Below are 17,485 nucleotides of genomic sequence, written 5' to 3' on the forward strand. Positions count from 1 at the left end.
GGACCAAATGCCCAATTTAACTTTAAAAATATTTATAATTTATGATACTCATAGTACCCCTGTTCGTACACCCACTGTTCGTAGTTTCGTACCCCCAAACTGTCATTTCTAAATAATAGTAATAAATCTATACCTATATCTATATCTATATCTATATTATTATAAAAATACAAATATTTTACACTAAATATTAAATGACAAAAATATCCTTGAAATATTGATCGACTTTTATACCCTTATATTTTGTCTAAAAGATAATTCCATATTGGATAAAATAGTAATATCTAATATTTGAGAATTTGATACCAACTAATGATAGAACTTTTTAAAATTATAATCGAATGTAAAGTTCTAATACTATACTAATTATACCTGGACAATTATACAGAACAATAGTAGAATCCCATATGCTTTGAGTTTCAAACCCATAACAATATTCCGTGCATGAAACACATTGTAATGACCCGACTTGTCGTTATGAACATTTACGCTCCTTCCAACTATTTGAATTCTTGAATAGCTTCATATGACGTATTATGACGTGTGTGAATCATCGGTTTTGATTTTTAGGTGTTTCGGGATTAGTTCGGAAGAATAAATTCCATGTTGGAAGCCTTAAGTTGAAAAGAGTTGACCAGAGTTTGACTTTTGAGCAAACGACTCCGGAATGGGATTTTTATAATGTCAATAGTTTCGTATGGTGATTTCGGACTTAGGTGTATGTTCGGATTTGGATTTGGAAGTCCGTAGGATAATTCGACGCATTTTAGCGAAAGTTGAAAAATGGAAGATTTTAAGAAAAATGTCGACCGGGAGTTGAACTTGATGTATGGGACTTGGACTTCGATTCCGGAAATTTGAATAATTTCGTTATGTCATTTACGACTTGTGTGCAAATTCTGAGGTCATTCAGGATCAATTTGTTATGTTTCGACACAAGACCTAACTTAGGACGAGCGTATCTACACATATTTAAGGAGTTATATGATGTACAACCTATCAAATGAAGGATCTTCGAGTCTAGTATCTAACTCTTCAAACCGTTCGTCAATCAAACATTTCTACAAGAAGTTATGATCAAATTACCAAAGGCTGGCAGAGGAGACTGCGGATGCGAAGCATCCGAGGCCGCATCTGAATGAAGGGCTAGCAGTGAAGTGCTGCCATAGCATCCGGGACAGCATCCGAAACCCAAAAATCTGGGCCTATAGATACAATTTCGGGGTTCATTTTTTCCACTTCATTTGGACGAATTTTGGAGCTCTTCTCCACTCTCTCAAGACCACCAACTCCCCTCTTCTTCAAGGTAAGCAATCCCTATTTTTTTGGTATGAAATTCCATCATTTATACACTAGTATTGATGAAATCTACATATAAAATACTTAGATCTTCAAGAAATTTTTTCAAGAACTCAAAGGAGGGTTTTTGCAAGATTTATTCCAAAAAGGTAATCCATCACTCTTAGACTTACATTTATGAATTTATTATGAGTATGTGAGCAAGAAATATGTATTAACACTTATTGGATGGTGCTTGGAAGCCAAAAATACTTAAACTAGATTATTGGGTGTTGTAGAGATTTTTGTAATGAATTAATTAGCAACAATTGGGTGGATGTGAGTTCATTGATGATTTTAATGGTGCTAAAGTAGGTTGTTTGTAGACAAAGGATGGTTTATTATCTCTTGTTGGTGGGAAGGAGGGATTGTTGGATGAAGAAACATCATTAATAGAGGTAGTAAAATGCTATGTATTCTAGGTGTTTGATAAAATGCCTAAATGACCAAAAATTTGAAAATTTATTTACTAATATTGGTGCAATTGTGTTGTATTATTGTAGATTAAAATTTGTTTAGTGTGGTGGACCATTGTAGTATTATTAAGGGGGGAATTTTAGATTTGCGCTGTCCGGAGGTCAATCCAACCAAGAAGGCTATTTTGGAATATTGGCCTAACTTCAAAAAGGTAAGTGTCTTGCTTAACCTCGAGTGGGAGAATTACCCCTTAGGCATCGAGACTTATGTGCCATTTGTGAAATGTGAAAAATCGTATACGCGAGGTGACGAGTACGTACTCGGGCTTATATGTGCAAATTTTATTGGTTTAAAATCTTTGAAATATTGTGTAGTAAATTGGATAATTGTTGGCATATATTTAATTATCTAGTTGCCATGCCTCAAATCACATTTATTGAATTTGTTCTTATATGACAATTTGATGTAATTATTACTTGTATATCTATGTGAATTCCGTGAGTTTGATGGTTGATATTCTTGGAATTTAATTTTCATTTATGAATTTTCCCTATGCAAATAATTAATTAAGCAAACTTAAGAAGATGTGATAACATAATTACCTAAATTTGGATTATTGAAGGCTTTGCTTTATGCTGAATAATTTCTATCTCTGTTGATTATTTTTGTGGTGTTATACATATTGTGTGGAGCCTTCGGCTATTTGTTGTGAAATTAATTGATTTAGTTGTACCTTTGAAATTTGGTTGTGGCCATTGGGCAAATTGTGACGTGAATTGATTTTTGTTATATTGCCGTGATAATTTCTCGTATAAATTATTGTGTTGTGTGAGTTGTTAATTTGAGGAGATAAGGGTGACATTCCACTGTTGATATTATATGGGTATAAGGGTGGCATTTCACTGTCGTTGTGTTTGTTGGAATATTATCTGGGCGGAGGGATAAGGGTAGTTATAGGAGAGATAAGGGTGGCAATAGGAGCAATAAGGGTGGCTATTGATATTGTCAGGGCGGAGGGATAATTGTGGCTATTATAGGAGTGATAAGGGTGGCAATAGGAGCGATAAGGGTGGCTATTGATATTGTCAGGGCGGAGGGATAAGGGTGGCTATTATAGGAGTGATAAGGGCGGCTATAGGAGAGATAAGGGTGGCTATTGTCAGGGACGATATGTGATGATGTGGAGTTATAGTGTAGGTGATTTTCATTTGATGTTGTGATTTTCTTGTGTTTATTTTATACCTTGTGCAATTTGTCTTGTTGTTGGTAATTGATAACAATCTGATTTATGTTGAAATTGAGAGTCTGTGGCTATTGCCAGAAGGATTATAAAATGAAATGTGGGCACGAGGTACCGTGAGTAAATAATGAAGATATTGGCACGTGAATTGTCCGTACAGTTGTGATATGAAATGTGGGCACGAGGTACTGTGATTAAATGATAATAATATTGGCACGTGAACTGTCCGTATAGCTGTGATATGAAAAATGGGCACGAGGTACCGGAAAAATATGATGATTCAATTATGGGCACGAAGTGCCTTGAAAATATGAAAATAGGATGAGACCCGTGTTTATGAAAAATATAAAAATGGGCCGAAACCCGTATTTTTATGATTATGAAACGAGGTATCACATGGTGACTTTTTAATTGAAAGAATTATATTTAAAATATTTATTTGGAAGGATATTTATTCAAAAAGAATTGTATTTGAAAGATATTTATTTGAGAAAATTATATTTGAACAGATTTAGTGAAAGAATTTTATATTCGAAAGATATTTATTTGAGAAAATTGTATTTGAAAAAGAGTTTTATTCGTAAGAATTATATGCGAAAGATATTTAATTGAAGAATTTGATTTAACTGAGTTTAATTGTATTTATCAATTGTTGAGCGATATTAATGGTGATTTTATTGTCTTACTGTGCATATCACTGATTGTTTTATGTTGCCCTTATTGTTATTTGTTTCCTATTATTTTGTATATTATATTGCACAGGTTATTAGACTAGGGAGTGTCTTGACTGTACCTCGTCTCTACTCCACTGAGGTTAGTCTTGATACTTACTGGGTACCGACCGTGGTGTACTCATATTATACTTCTGTATATTTTTGTGCAGAGCCAGGTATTGGAGATATCGGACTTGAGCAGAGTTAAAGCGGGATCGTAAGATAGAGCTGCTTGGTATCGCAGTCCCTTGGAGTCTTTTCATTTCATTGTACTGTTAATTTTTAATCAAGCAATATTGTATATTCGGTCCTCGTGATCATTCCATGTATTCAGTTAGAGTTCGTGACTCAGTACTACCAGTCTTGGGAGGTATATTGTAATTATTTCCGCTGTTGGTTTAAAAAATAAATGGCTTCAAAATGTAATTGAAATCGGCTTACCTAATCTTAGAGACTAGGTGCCATCACGACGCATGTGGTGGGATTTTGGGTCGTGACACACATATCGCATCTATATAAATAATTTCATTGTATTCACGCTATTGTAATACAAAACATCTGTACGCGGATCTTTTAGAGGTAATTTTCGTCTCTTTCAGTATCTTATTTTATAGATTATATTTTGGCTCTCTAACATAACCAAAAGAAAGCTACTGACAATTACGAAGTTGAATGTTTAATTTTGTGCATGTTGGCTGATAATTCATCCACATCTTTATGGGTTGTTAAGACAGATTTTTGTTTGTTTGTTGGAAGGGATATTGATGTAATGATTAAATTAAGTTACACTCGAAATAATGGGAACTATATTGTAATAGGAGGACACTTAAAGAGGAAGATGAGAATATATTAATTAACAGAGAAGGTATAATTTGCGGTATCAACCGATGAAAATGGATGAGGAAGTTAGAAGGAATACTGAATGGTATATTTTTAAACAACAAACTATTCCATTTTTATCGTACTTTAAATAATTTTGTTGTCTTAGATGAGAGTCATATAATTTTGATTTCTTCTTTACGTAAATATTCAAATGTATGCTTAACTTCGGCCTTCAGCTACATCACCTACACAAAAATTCAGGTAAAATAATTATACCAACAATCTACTTTATTATTCTTTTATTAAATAACTAAATATTAAAATTTTGATTTGGACAATGTCAATCAAACCATATTTTATTGATTATTTCAGAACGTTCTCAATAGACAACAAGTACAGACATACCTACAAAGAATTCACATAGTACTATGTTTGGAATCTTTAACCGATAATATAAAATAGAAAAAAGATTTGTATTCGGCCTAATTGCTACATATCACATTTTTCCTACATCATTTGCATGAAAAATAATTCTTTCTTTTTGTAATATGTTTCAAAATTTTAATTTGGAATTCTTTCATAAATTATTGACTTAAGAATCTCGTGCAATGCACGAACGTAGAAACTAAAAGCACGAATAATTTATGTTAATGTTAAGCGACTAAAATATCCCCAAAATTTTGATAAACTTTTATGCCCTTAAATATTTGTATAATTTAAGGATCTAATTGTAAATTACCTAATGATGGAATTATTTTTCAATTTGAACTCCACATACACGGCGTAAAAATTCCTACTCTACCAATATTGAGAACTTCTAATTCAACTAAAAAGTGGTAAAGTTGGAAATAATTATGAATTTGAACAAGCTTCTAACACCAATCACGTTCCAACTTTTTATCTATTTACCATATGTATTCTACTAATAATGTGGAAGTTCCGTACCAATCCGACATGGACACAAGCACTTTTAAACACTTATCGACATGAAAAAGGACACTTTGTATAATTTATATATGTCTACATCAAAAAATTAGGTAGTATTCGTTACATAATTTTCTCTTAAAGATTAGTTTCATGTATCTAACTCAACAAGTTTAGACATAAACGAAGCATCAAACTCGCAGAGGAAGCAAGCGCATAGCTGCATGTAGTAGCATTTGAACTTTGGCGGAGTGAGAAATTTACTTCAACAACTTTGTATGTTAAATCTAGTTAAGATTTTTTTTTTATATAATTTCATAACATGAGTTCCTTCTCGAGATTAAAAATAAAAGGAATTGTAAGTTGTAACGATCTCAATGGAGAATAAACTATGTCAGCTTGGCTTCTTATTCCAGTATATTATTTATTCGTCCTGATATGATGACATTCTTTAATAATGCGCTTCATCATCTGTTGTTACACTCAAAGGACATAAGTCTTTCTAGAGGTAATTTAATTTCTTAATTTCATGAATTTCTCTTAAAGATTAACTTAATATATCTAATGGAGAATTCATGAAGTATATCAGCATGCAGTACATTGATATTATTGTTCTTTCTTTAAAGGTAATTTTTTTAAAAAACCCGATATCTTCTTTGTTTTGGTTGAACTTACGCTTCACTTTAATAGACCCAATGGGAATATCAGTATAAATTTTTAGCACAGTTCTGTAAATTGGGACATAGGAGGGTATCACTTATCCAGTTCTCTTTTCTGTTACAAAATTATATTATCATACATTATGTCTTTCTTAAAATACTTGTATAATAAAATCATCTAGAATTAAGGATTTCACTCTTCTCAAGAATTTATTTTAAAATATAAAAGCCTAAAGCAAGTTGTCCAAAGATCTCATAAATCCTATTCTAATACATATCTATAATGTACTTGCCAATCAATACACAACTTGCATCATAAACAATATTAAATAGAGATAATTTCAGAAACCTCCCTTCAGGTTTGGCTTCATAACACTAACATCCCTTGTGGTTCATGATCACACCCAACTATACCTTATAAAAAGGACAAGCGGTTGTCGCAAATATATCCCGGCTAATAAGTCTGGAGTCGAATACCACAGGGAATTAACCTATCAACCACAACTGCTAGACTTGCACAAATTCACGCAATCAATCTACAGAAATATTTAAATAATAATTTGAATGTTTATTAACTAAATATTATGTAATAAAAATGCAATAATAAATAACTAACTACGAACAGTTTGTAAACAAGAATTGGAATGATCTAAGGTTGTGATTTCCCCTATTGTCGGAATCTTTTTCGCTATGTTTTCTATAAATTCGCTTAAGTCTTCTCTATCGATCATGAGCACTCTGACTGTCGTAACTCTGTCCCGAGTAATTACTACAATTTACTAAATATATTCTCCCGAATTACGTTAGTTGACCTTAAGTGCAGCTCACTCAGATCATACCAAGGTTTCGATATCCCTAATCCCACCTTTAAACCCTCTGTATTAATCTCTCATATACGTTAGGAGTGATGTTGTTCAACAACTACCTAAATATGTACTCTCTCCCGAGTAATACATAGTAAATAGGCACAGCTAATTGAGGGCCCTTCAATCAACCATATGAATAATATAGTTGAACAAATAGAGAAAATACTACGGTAAATTTATATTAACGTAACAAGAAAATTATCCTTCAATAGGTTCCATCAAAACCCTAGATTAGGAGCTTAGCGACTCATACTCATAGTAACAATATTCCAAATATTTTGCATAATTCAATTACAAAGTAAAGATGAAATGATGTAGAAATCGATGATTCTAACTCCCAACGGGTGATTCCACAAGCTATTCTTGCCTCCAGTTGCAAAAGTCCCCCCAAAAGTGACGTTTTTAGATCTATTTATATGTGTAGGAAAATATCTAAATGTGTAGGCAAAGTCCTAGTCAAACCCGAAGACGAAATAAGTCTTCAAAACTCGAACTGTGCACGCCCAGACCTGGCCTCGCGGGGCCTAACGCCTAGTGGACCTCGCCCCAGGCCTGGCGTCGCCAGGTATAAGGCCTGGTCAAGCTCTCCTTCTGCCCCGCCTCGCTAGGTCTCTCGCCAGCTACAAGCCTGGCGTCGCCAGGTATAACGCCTGGTGTAGGCCTGGCTTCGCCAGGTATAACGCCTGATGTAGGCCTGGCTTTGCCAGCTTCTCCTTTTCAACTGCTCCCGAGCACGCTTTCGACTTTTAAATATCTCTTTTGCTCTACTTTCATCTCCAATTCACCTACACATAAAATGGACTTTATTACGAGAAAATAAAGTGTAATTTATCATTAAAGCGTATAAAATGCAAGGCGAATAATGTGCTAAATCATGAATTATAGCCCAAAATACTGAACAAAACACTAATGCAGGGCCTCAGTTAACGTCGCGGCACGACGAATACAACATTACAATAGGTTGTCTCCCATGAAGCGCCTGATTTAACGTTGCGGCACGACGCAGATAATTGCACTTAAGGCTCGCTTAACCTTGGTGGCTCGAGCAAATGAGTCACTGACACTACTTTCGCATCTTCCATGCCCAAATAATGTTTTAACCTGTCCCCATTGACTCTAAACGTGCGAGAGTCATTTACTGCAGCAATCTCTACGGCTCCGGTCGGGTGAATCTCTACCACACTAAATGGTCCTGACCATCTTGACTTTAATTTACCCGGAAATAACCTCAATCTTGAATTGTATAGCAATACCATATCTCCGGGTTTAAAGCTCCGCTCAAGAATATTTTTATCATGCATCATTTTCATTCTCTCCTTGTATAATCTTGTGCTCTCAAAAGTGTGGTAACGAAACTCATCAAGCTCGTGCAACTATGTGACTCTACTTGTACCCGTAGCTTCTATATCGAGATTCAATTGCATCAATGTCCACAAAGCTCTATGCTCAAACTCCACTAGTAAGTGACACACCTTCCCAAATACCAATTTATACAGCGACATGCCAATCGGAGTTTTGAAAGCAGTACGATAGGCCCAGAGTGCATCATCTAACTTTCTCGCCCAATCCGTTCTTGTAGCATTCACAGGCTTTGTTAAAACACTCTTTATCTCTCTGTTTGAAACTTCCACTTGCCCACTCGTTTGTGGATGATATGGGCTGGCGACCTTGTGGCGTACATCATACTTTTCTAACAACTTTGCGAAGGCTCGATTACAGAAGTGAGTGCCTCTGTTACTAATTATTGCCCTTGGAGTGCCAAATCAGGTGAATATATTCTTTCTTAAAAACCCAATTACCCCATTTGCATCATTTGTAGGGAGCGTTGCAGCCTCCACCCATTTGGACACATAGTCCACAGCTACGAGTATGTACTTGTTGCCATATGAGATGACAAAAGGCCCCATGAAATCGATTCCCTATACATCAAACACTTTTACCTCCTGAATTGGGTTCATAGGCATCTCATGTCGGTGGGAATATTCTCGGTTCGTTGGCATTCATTACAATATTTCACCCATAAGTGTGCATCTTTGAACAATGTCGGCCAATAGAAGCCCGACTCCAAGACTTTCGCAACTGTCCTTACTCCCCCGAAATGGCCACCATATAGTGACGCGTGACACGCCTACAAAATAGAAGATTGGTCTATCTCGGGGATACATTTCCGGATCATGTTATCAACACAAATCCTGAACATATAAGGCTCATCCCAATAATACATGCGACAGTCACGAAAGAACTTTTTCTTTTGAATAGAAAAAAGGTCATAGGGGACAATACCGCTTGCCAAGTAGTTTGCAATGTCTGTATACCATGGCGCTACCTCAAGACTCGTGGCTAGTAGTTGTTCATCCGGGAAGGTCTCCACAATCTCTTCCACGTCAACCTTCTTCTTGGCTCCTTCCAGCCTGGACAAGTGATCAGCCATTTGGTTCTCCGTTCCCTTTCGGTCACAGATTTCTAAGTCAAATTCTTGCAGTAGTAGCACCCATCAAATCAGGCGCGGCTTTGAATCCTTCTTATCAATTAAGTACTTGAGAGCAGCATGGTCAGTATAAATAATTACCTTAGAGCCTATCAGGTATGACCTGAATTTGTCAAATGTGAACACCACTGCTAGCATCTCCTTCTCGGTCACTGTGTAATTTAGTTGGGCACCACTCAAAGTTCTACTAGTGTAGTATATTGGATGCATGACTTTGTCTTTGCGTTGTCCAAGCACTGCTCCCACAGCATAGTCGCTTGCGTCACACATCAGCTCAAACGGTTGCTCCTAGTCAGGTGCAACTATGTTGGGTGCTTTCACCAGCCTTTTCTTCAATTCCTCAAAAGCTACCCTGCAATCATCAGAAAACACAAAAGGGTGATATTTTTCAAGCAATTTACACAAGGGGTTAGCAATTTTGGAAAAATCTTTTATAAACCGTCTATAGAACCCGACGTGGCCAAGGAAACTTCTTATTGCTTTGACGGAAGTGGGTGGTGGAAGCTTTTCGATCACATCAACCTTTGCACGAACTACCTCGATGCCCTTACTCGACACTAGGTGCCCCAAGACTATACCTTTCTGTACCATGAAATGACATTTTTTCCAATTGAGTACCAGATTAGTCTCGGTACATCTTTTTAGAAATCTTTTCAAATTCCTTAGGCAATCATCGAATGAGTCTCCCACCACTGAGAAATTATCCATAAAGATCTCAATGATGTCCTCTACCATTTCCGTGAAGATGGCCATCATGCACCTTTGAAATGTGGCAGGTGCATTACATAGGCCGAACGGCATCCTCTGGAAGGCGTAAACGCCATATGGACAGGAGAATAATGTTTTCTCTCTATCTTTCAGGGCAATGGATATTTGATTATACCCCAAGTATCCATCCAGAAAGCAAAAGTGGGACTTCCCGGCCAATCTATCTAGCATTTGATCAATGAATGGCAAGGGAAAGTGGTCTTTTCGGGTGGCCTTGTTCAATCTTCTGTAGTCCATACAAATTCGTCATCCGGTGATTGTTCTTGTTGATATCAACTCATTGTTCTCGTTATGCACTACAGTCATCCCACCTTTCTTAGGCACACATTGGACTAGGCTGATCCAGTTGCTGTCGGAGATTGGGAAAATGATCCCCGCATCTAACCACTTTATCACTTCCTTTTTCACAACTTCCTTCATGTTGGGGTTCAGCCTTCTTTGATGTTCTCTGGAAGGTCTGTGGCCATCTTTCAGTAGAATCTTATGCGTACAGAAGGCCGGGATGATTCCCTTAATGTCTGTAATGGTCCAATCAATTGCGGTTTTGCACTCACTCAATACCTGCAAAAGCTATTCTTTATGCAAATCTAACAAACCAGATGAGATAATAACAGGTAAAGTTGAGTTAAGTCCCAAGAAAGCATACCTGAGGTGAGGTGGTAGCGGTTTCAATTCTAACTTTGGTGGCTCTTCTATCGATGGCTTAGCTGGAGGAATTTTTCTTTCTTCTAAGTGTAAAGGCTCAAATTTGAGCTCTCTTTTCCAAAACCCTTGGCCTTCAAGAGCCAGCACCCACTCCGCCAAATCCTCTCCATTTACCTCATCTAAGTTCAAGAGACAGGCTGCTAGATGGTCTTTAGAGTTCAAGGTCTCATCTTCCTCCTCCAAAATTACATCCACGACTTCTATTAGAGAGCAGTTAGCAAATTCATTCGGTCGCCGCATAGATTTCTGCACGTTGAATGTTATCTCTTCATCATTTAGTCTCATTTTGAGTTCTCCAGTTTCACAGTCAATTAAATCTCTCCTAGTGGCCAAGAATGGTCTTCCCAAAATTATGGGAATCTCCTCGTCAACCCGGCAGTCTAGAATAAAAAAATCTACTGGGAACACAAACTTTCCAACCTGGACTAATACATCATCAAGAATACCAGAGGGCCTCTTCACTGTCCGGTCAGCTAGCTGTAGTAATATGGGCGTGGGTCTAGCTCTTCATATGCCTAACATTTTGTAGATAGCCAAGGGCATCAAGTTTATGCTTGCCCCTAAATCACACAATGCTTTAGCAAAAGCATAGCTTCCTATCGTGCATGGGATTGTGAAACTCCCTAGGTCTGATAACTTCTCAGTTATGGGTTCGTCACGACTGCACTACAAGTCTGTGTCAATGTAACAGTGGACAGGTCTTGAAAGTCGAATTTCCGAGACATTAAATCTTTCATCATTTTGGCATACCTAGGCATCTCTCGCAACGCATCAATCAGTGGAATGTTCACTTGTATTTGTTTCAACATCTCCATGAATTTCTTATATTGCTCGTCCTTCTGATATTTTGCTAATCTCTGCGGGAATCGTGTTGGAGGTCGCTTCTTTCCTATGATTTGAGTTTTATCTTGCTCAGGCACTGCTTCTACTGTCGTTTCTTGTGCTACCTCAGTCTCCTTCGCAACCTCTTTTTGTTTGCTTGTGCTCTCTTGTGCATGTTGTACCATCACCTCAGTTAACCCTGTTAATTTATCGATCTCAATGGGTACTGGCACAATTGTTTCAGTAGGTCGGCTTTCACGAGCAATCTCTTGCTCCAGATCTAGGTCTCTACTATTTCGTAGACTCACTGCCATAAGCTGTTTCGGGCCCTGATCTTTTGTATTGATTTGTGTGTCTGCAGGTAACGTCCCTTGGGGATGATTGTTTAGATCCATAGAAATTTGTCCTAATTGAACCTCAATACCCTTTATCGTTGATTCATGTGAGTCTACTCTCTCTTGCATTTTTTCAGAGGACTCAATCAGTTGTTGCAACATACGGTTGTTGTTGTCCAGCATTCCCTTAAGTTCAGTGAACCCATCATCTTGTCTCACAATCTGTTGTTGCTGAGGGTGTTGATAAGCCAGCTGCTGATTTTGCTGGTTGTAACCTTTGGTAAGGCACCACTTGACCCTGTGGTCGCATAGCTCGAGGATTGTTGTTGTTATTGTACTGTTACTGTGTTGGTCTATATTGTTGATTCTGTTGACCCCAATTCTGGATACTTGCCTCTGTCCCCCATAGTTGGCTACATAATTTATATATTCCTGATAGTGCTGGTTGTCACCTTCCACACTCCACGAGCAAACATATGGTTGGTTAATGTATGGTGTACATAAGCCCCCATTAGTTGCGTCAACTATGTGAACCTGCTGCTTCTGGCATGATTCATCAATCTTCTTTGTGAGGTTACTCATTTGTATCATTAGAGTGGCCATATTCTCAGCTATGGAGTTGTTTGGGTCCAAAGCCACTGAGTGAACTACCGGAGTGATCGTAGAGGCTCTCGTCATCCATCCTGAGTTTTGGGCCATCTTATCAAGTAGGATCTTGCATTCTCCGATATGGACCTGCTGAAGCATCAACATTCGCCTTTAAGCCGTCAGCCAGTCCCATGTAGAATCTCTGCACCAATATCTGTTCGGGAATGCCATGATATGGACACTTAACCAGCATATCCTTGAACCTATCCCACGTTTCTTGTAGTGATTCTGTTGGTCTCTGCCTATAGTTCAATATACCATCAATCTGTTGGGCAGTTTTATTGGGTGGGTAGAATTTGTTCAAAGATTGCTTGACTAATTCCTCCCAAGTAGTGATGGAGTTTATGGGGAGTGAATTAAGCCAAGTCTGAGCTTCTCCTGTCACCGAGAATCGGAACAATAACAGCTTTATTGCGTCCGGTGTCACGTTAGGTTGCCTTTGCATGACACATATCGACAAGAAATTCTTCAGATATTGTTGAGGATCTTCAATGTGTGACCTTGAGAACAGTCCCTTGTTCTGCAACAAATGTAGCATGTTGTTTGTGATTTGAAATGATTCCACTTGTATTTGAGGGACTGCAGTTGCGGTTGCCAGATTATCGGTGGTGGGTTGTGCCCAATCATATAATGCTGCTTTTGGTACAAGAGGCACCACACCCTGATTTTTTGGTTCATTCGCATTGTTTCTGTTGTTGATTGGATTTTCTATTCCGTCATCCATGTTTGGTTCGATTTGTTCTGTCAAGTTTTGTTGTTGTTTGCTTTTCTTGTTTGCATGATTTAGTGCCTTGAAAACTTTCTCAGGATCTGATAACGCTTCGAGCAGTTCACCAGTTCTTGAGGAGTTCCTAGGCATGCACATGTAACACCCAAGACTACAAACGTTAGAATTTCAATGTATTTGATTTAGAACGAAGAAAATTGACTACACTAAGAATTCTAGCACTTCTTTTAGCTGCAATTAATAACACCGTTAAGTCCCCAAAAACTGAGCCAAAATTTAATCACGCCCAACTATACCTTATAAAAAGGACAAGCGGTCGTCGCAAATATATCCCGGCTAATAAGTCCGGAGTCGAATCCCACATGAAATTAACCTATCAACCACAGCTGCTAGACTCGCACAAATTCACGCAATCAATCTTCAGAAATATTTAAACAACAATTTAGATGTTTATTAACTAAATATTACGTAATAAAAATGCAATAATAAATAACTAACTGCGAACGGTTTGTAAATAAGAATTGGAATGATCTAAGGTTGTGATTTCCCCTATTGTCGGAATCTTTTCCGGTAGGTTTTCTATAAATTCGCCTAAGTTTTCTCTACCGATCATGAGCACTCTGACTATCGTAACTCTCTCCCGAGTAATTACCATAATTGACTAGACATATTCTCCTAAATTACGCTAGTTGGCCTTAAGTACAACTCACTCAGATCGTACCAAGGTTTCGTTATCCCTAATCCCACCTTTAAACCATCCGTATTGATCCCTCATATACGTTAGGAGTGATATTGTTCAACAACTACCTAAATATGTACTCTCTCCCGAGTAATACATACTAAATAGGTACAGCTAATTGAGGGGCCTTCAATCAACCACATGAATAATATTGTTGAACAAATAGAGAAAATACTACGGCAAATTTATATTAACGTAACAAGAAAATCATCATTCAATAGGTTCCATCAAAACCCTAGATTAGGAGTTTAGCTACTCATACTCATAGTAAAAAAATTTCAAATATTTTGCATAATTCAATTATAAAGTAAAGATGAAAGGATGTAGAAATCGGTGATTCTAACTCCCAACGGGTGACTCCACAAGCTATTCTTGCCTCCGGTTGCAAAAGTCCCCCAAAAGTGGCATTTTTAGGTCTATTTATATGTGTAGGAAAAGACCTAAACGTGTAGGCAAAGTCCTAGTCAAACCCGGAGATGAAATAAGTCTTCAAAATTCGGACTGTGCACGCCCAAACCTGGCCTCGCGGGGCCTAACGCCTGGTGGACCTCGTTCCAGGCCTGGCGTAGCCAGGTATAAGGCCTGGTCAAGCTCGCCTTCTGCCCCGCCTCTCCAGGTCTCTCGCCAGCTATAAGCCTGGCGTCGCCAGGTATAAGGCCTGCTCTAGGCCTGGCTTCGCTAGGTATAACGCCTGGTGTAGGCCTGGCTTTGCCAGCTTCTCTTTTTCAACTGCTCCCGAGCACGCTTTCGACTTTTAAGTATCCCTTTTGCTCTATTTTAATCTTCAATTCACCTACACATAAAATGGACTTCATTACGAGCAAATAAAGTATAATTTATCATTAAAGCGTATAAAATGCAAGGCGAATAATATGCTAAACCATGAATTATAGTCACACATCAGTTCACAATATTACGTTTACCTCCCTTTTTCATATTTGGTGTAACAAAACTATTAATTGACTAAAAATAGACAAGTTTGCCCCTAGCGAGTTAATTTTGTTTTTCTTCTATTTTGTATGACAAAGCTTCTTTTACTTTTTTTAGTAATCACTTCTACGAATAAATAATACATCCATGCTACTCAATTGTTTTAAGGGATATCCATGAATATTAAGTAATAAAACATAATTGCATACGTATTTAGAGACCCTGCAGCCGGAAAGTGAAAGATTTTAGCGATCAAATATCAACATGACATTGTTATCGTGCAACGCAATTAAAAGCACGAATACCCTTAGCGAAATGTCGTTCGCCTTTTTTACCCTTAGAAATATATTTTATATTGGACAAAATAGTAATTTTTTTATCTTCCTAATATTTAGGAATTCTAAATCAACTAAAATTTTATTTATTATATCTTTCCTTATTTGATTTATGTAGAATTAATGAATATTCAAGCTAAGTGATTTTGGCCAAACAAATTAAAACACTCTTAGTGGAAAGGAAAATTGATAACGTAGATTTACGGAAATGATCCGCATATTCTATTCCCTTTTTCCCTAAACATTAGAAAAAGTATAGTTATAGTTGTGTCATAATTAAATTAAATAATTTATATAAGGTAAAATTATAATTAATTTTAAAGTTATTTTCTACAGAATTCGAATAAGGAAAGATATAATAAATAAAATTTTAGTTGATTTAGAAGTCCTAAATATTAGGAAGATAAATAAATTACTATTTTGTCCAATATAAAATATATTTTTAAATAGTAAAAATTATATAAATATTATACAAATTGATAGAGAGAATCTTCTATACTATCTTAACAGCATGAAATCTCAAGAAATAATTAAGCCTTTGAATTAATAAATCAGCAAACAAATTCAATTCAATATTTTTCAAAATCATTATGTAAGTAAAATTATTTGTCAAGTTGATGAAACTTTTAAGGTACATAAATTTATTTTCACTAGAAAAGCATCGGCTGTGAAAGAAATAAGAAAATAGAGCAAAATCCATTAATAAAATAGTATTAAAAAGTAGATTGATAAACAAGCTAAGTTGAATTTTAAGGATATAACATAAGACGAAAGGTATTCAAAAGAAGTGTTGTTATCATTTTTCTTTCTTTGTATATTCATTCCAATAAATGATAATTCCCTATATTTTTTAATATAGTATTATATATTTTTGTAATTCAATATTAGTTACTTAAAACTTTTATTGTTATTTATTAATATTTTTCTATGAGGAGTTCTACCTCATCACTCACAAATTTCTAAAATACCAAAAAATTCAAATTCTTCAATTTGTTTTGTTCTCTTTGAATAATTGTGGTAAAAGTATCTTTTGTGTTATTTGCTTATAGTATTTGGTAACAAAGATAACAATAATTTTCATAAGATATTTCGCGCCTCATAAATCATAATAAGGGCATATAAAAACTTATGTGAAGTAGGATTTTTTTGTTTTGTTGAGATAGCTTAGTCAGATTAATATTCGTTATTTTAGGAACTTACATTTTTTTCTTTAATACTTATTCAATAATAAAAAATATATATTATTTAATAATATTTATGTAACTTTTAAAATTTGTATATTCATTGACACGCACAGGTACACGCGCAAAGCGCGTACCTTAAGACTAGTATATATATATATATGAAGAATTAATTCAAATAGCCATCTACCCAACCACTTAAACTAAAATTAATCGATTAATATATAATAAATTCTTACTCTATGTATAATATGTGTATAATCATATATTGATTAGATAATCAGTTTCTAATTGATTAAAATAAATTAACATACAGAACAAGATCAAATAGAATATGGACCATTTCTTTTCACTAGGGATGTACAAAGATAACCGATAAATCGCACTAACCCGATAATCCGAGTCAAACCGTGAAAAAAAATCTGATTGTGGTTTGGTGTTGGAAAAAAACCCGACCATAATCGGTTTGGTTTGGTTTTAACTAAAAAATATCAAACCGAAACCAAAACAACCCGACATTATATTTATACAATTTAAAAAAATATTTTATGCATATAAATATTTATTGTAATATAATTTATAAATATTTCTTAAATTTGTTCACAATTTTATCTTTAAAAGTATTATTTAAAGTTTGGACTTAACATTCTTGAATTGTCCAATAAAGTTTATATAAAGGTAGTAAGTCAAATAAAGTTCAAATCAATGCTAATGCTAATAAAGAAAATTCAATTCAACACTAAAAATGACAATAGTGTTGGATATTTATTTTTTAGTTTTGCATTGATTTATAATGAAAATGTATAACCTAGTTTATCTTTTTTTATG

Source organism: Nicotiana tabacum, chromosome 18 (genome assembly GCF_000715075.1).
Source record: "Nicotiana tabacum cultivar K326 chromosome 18, ASM71507v2, whole genome shotgun sequence".
Classification (NCBI taxonomy): Eukaryota; Viridiplantae; Streptophyta; class Magnoliopsida; order Solanales; family Solanaceae; genus Nicotiana; species Nicotiana tabacum.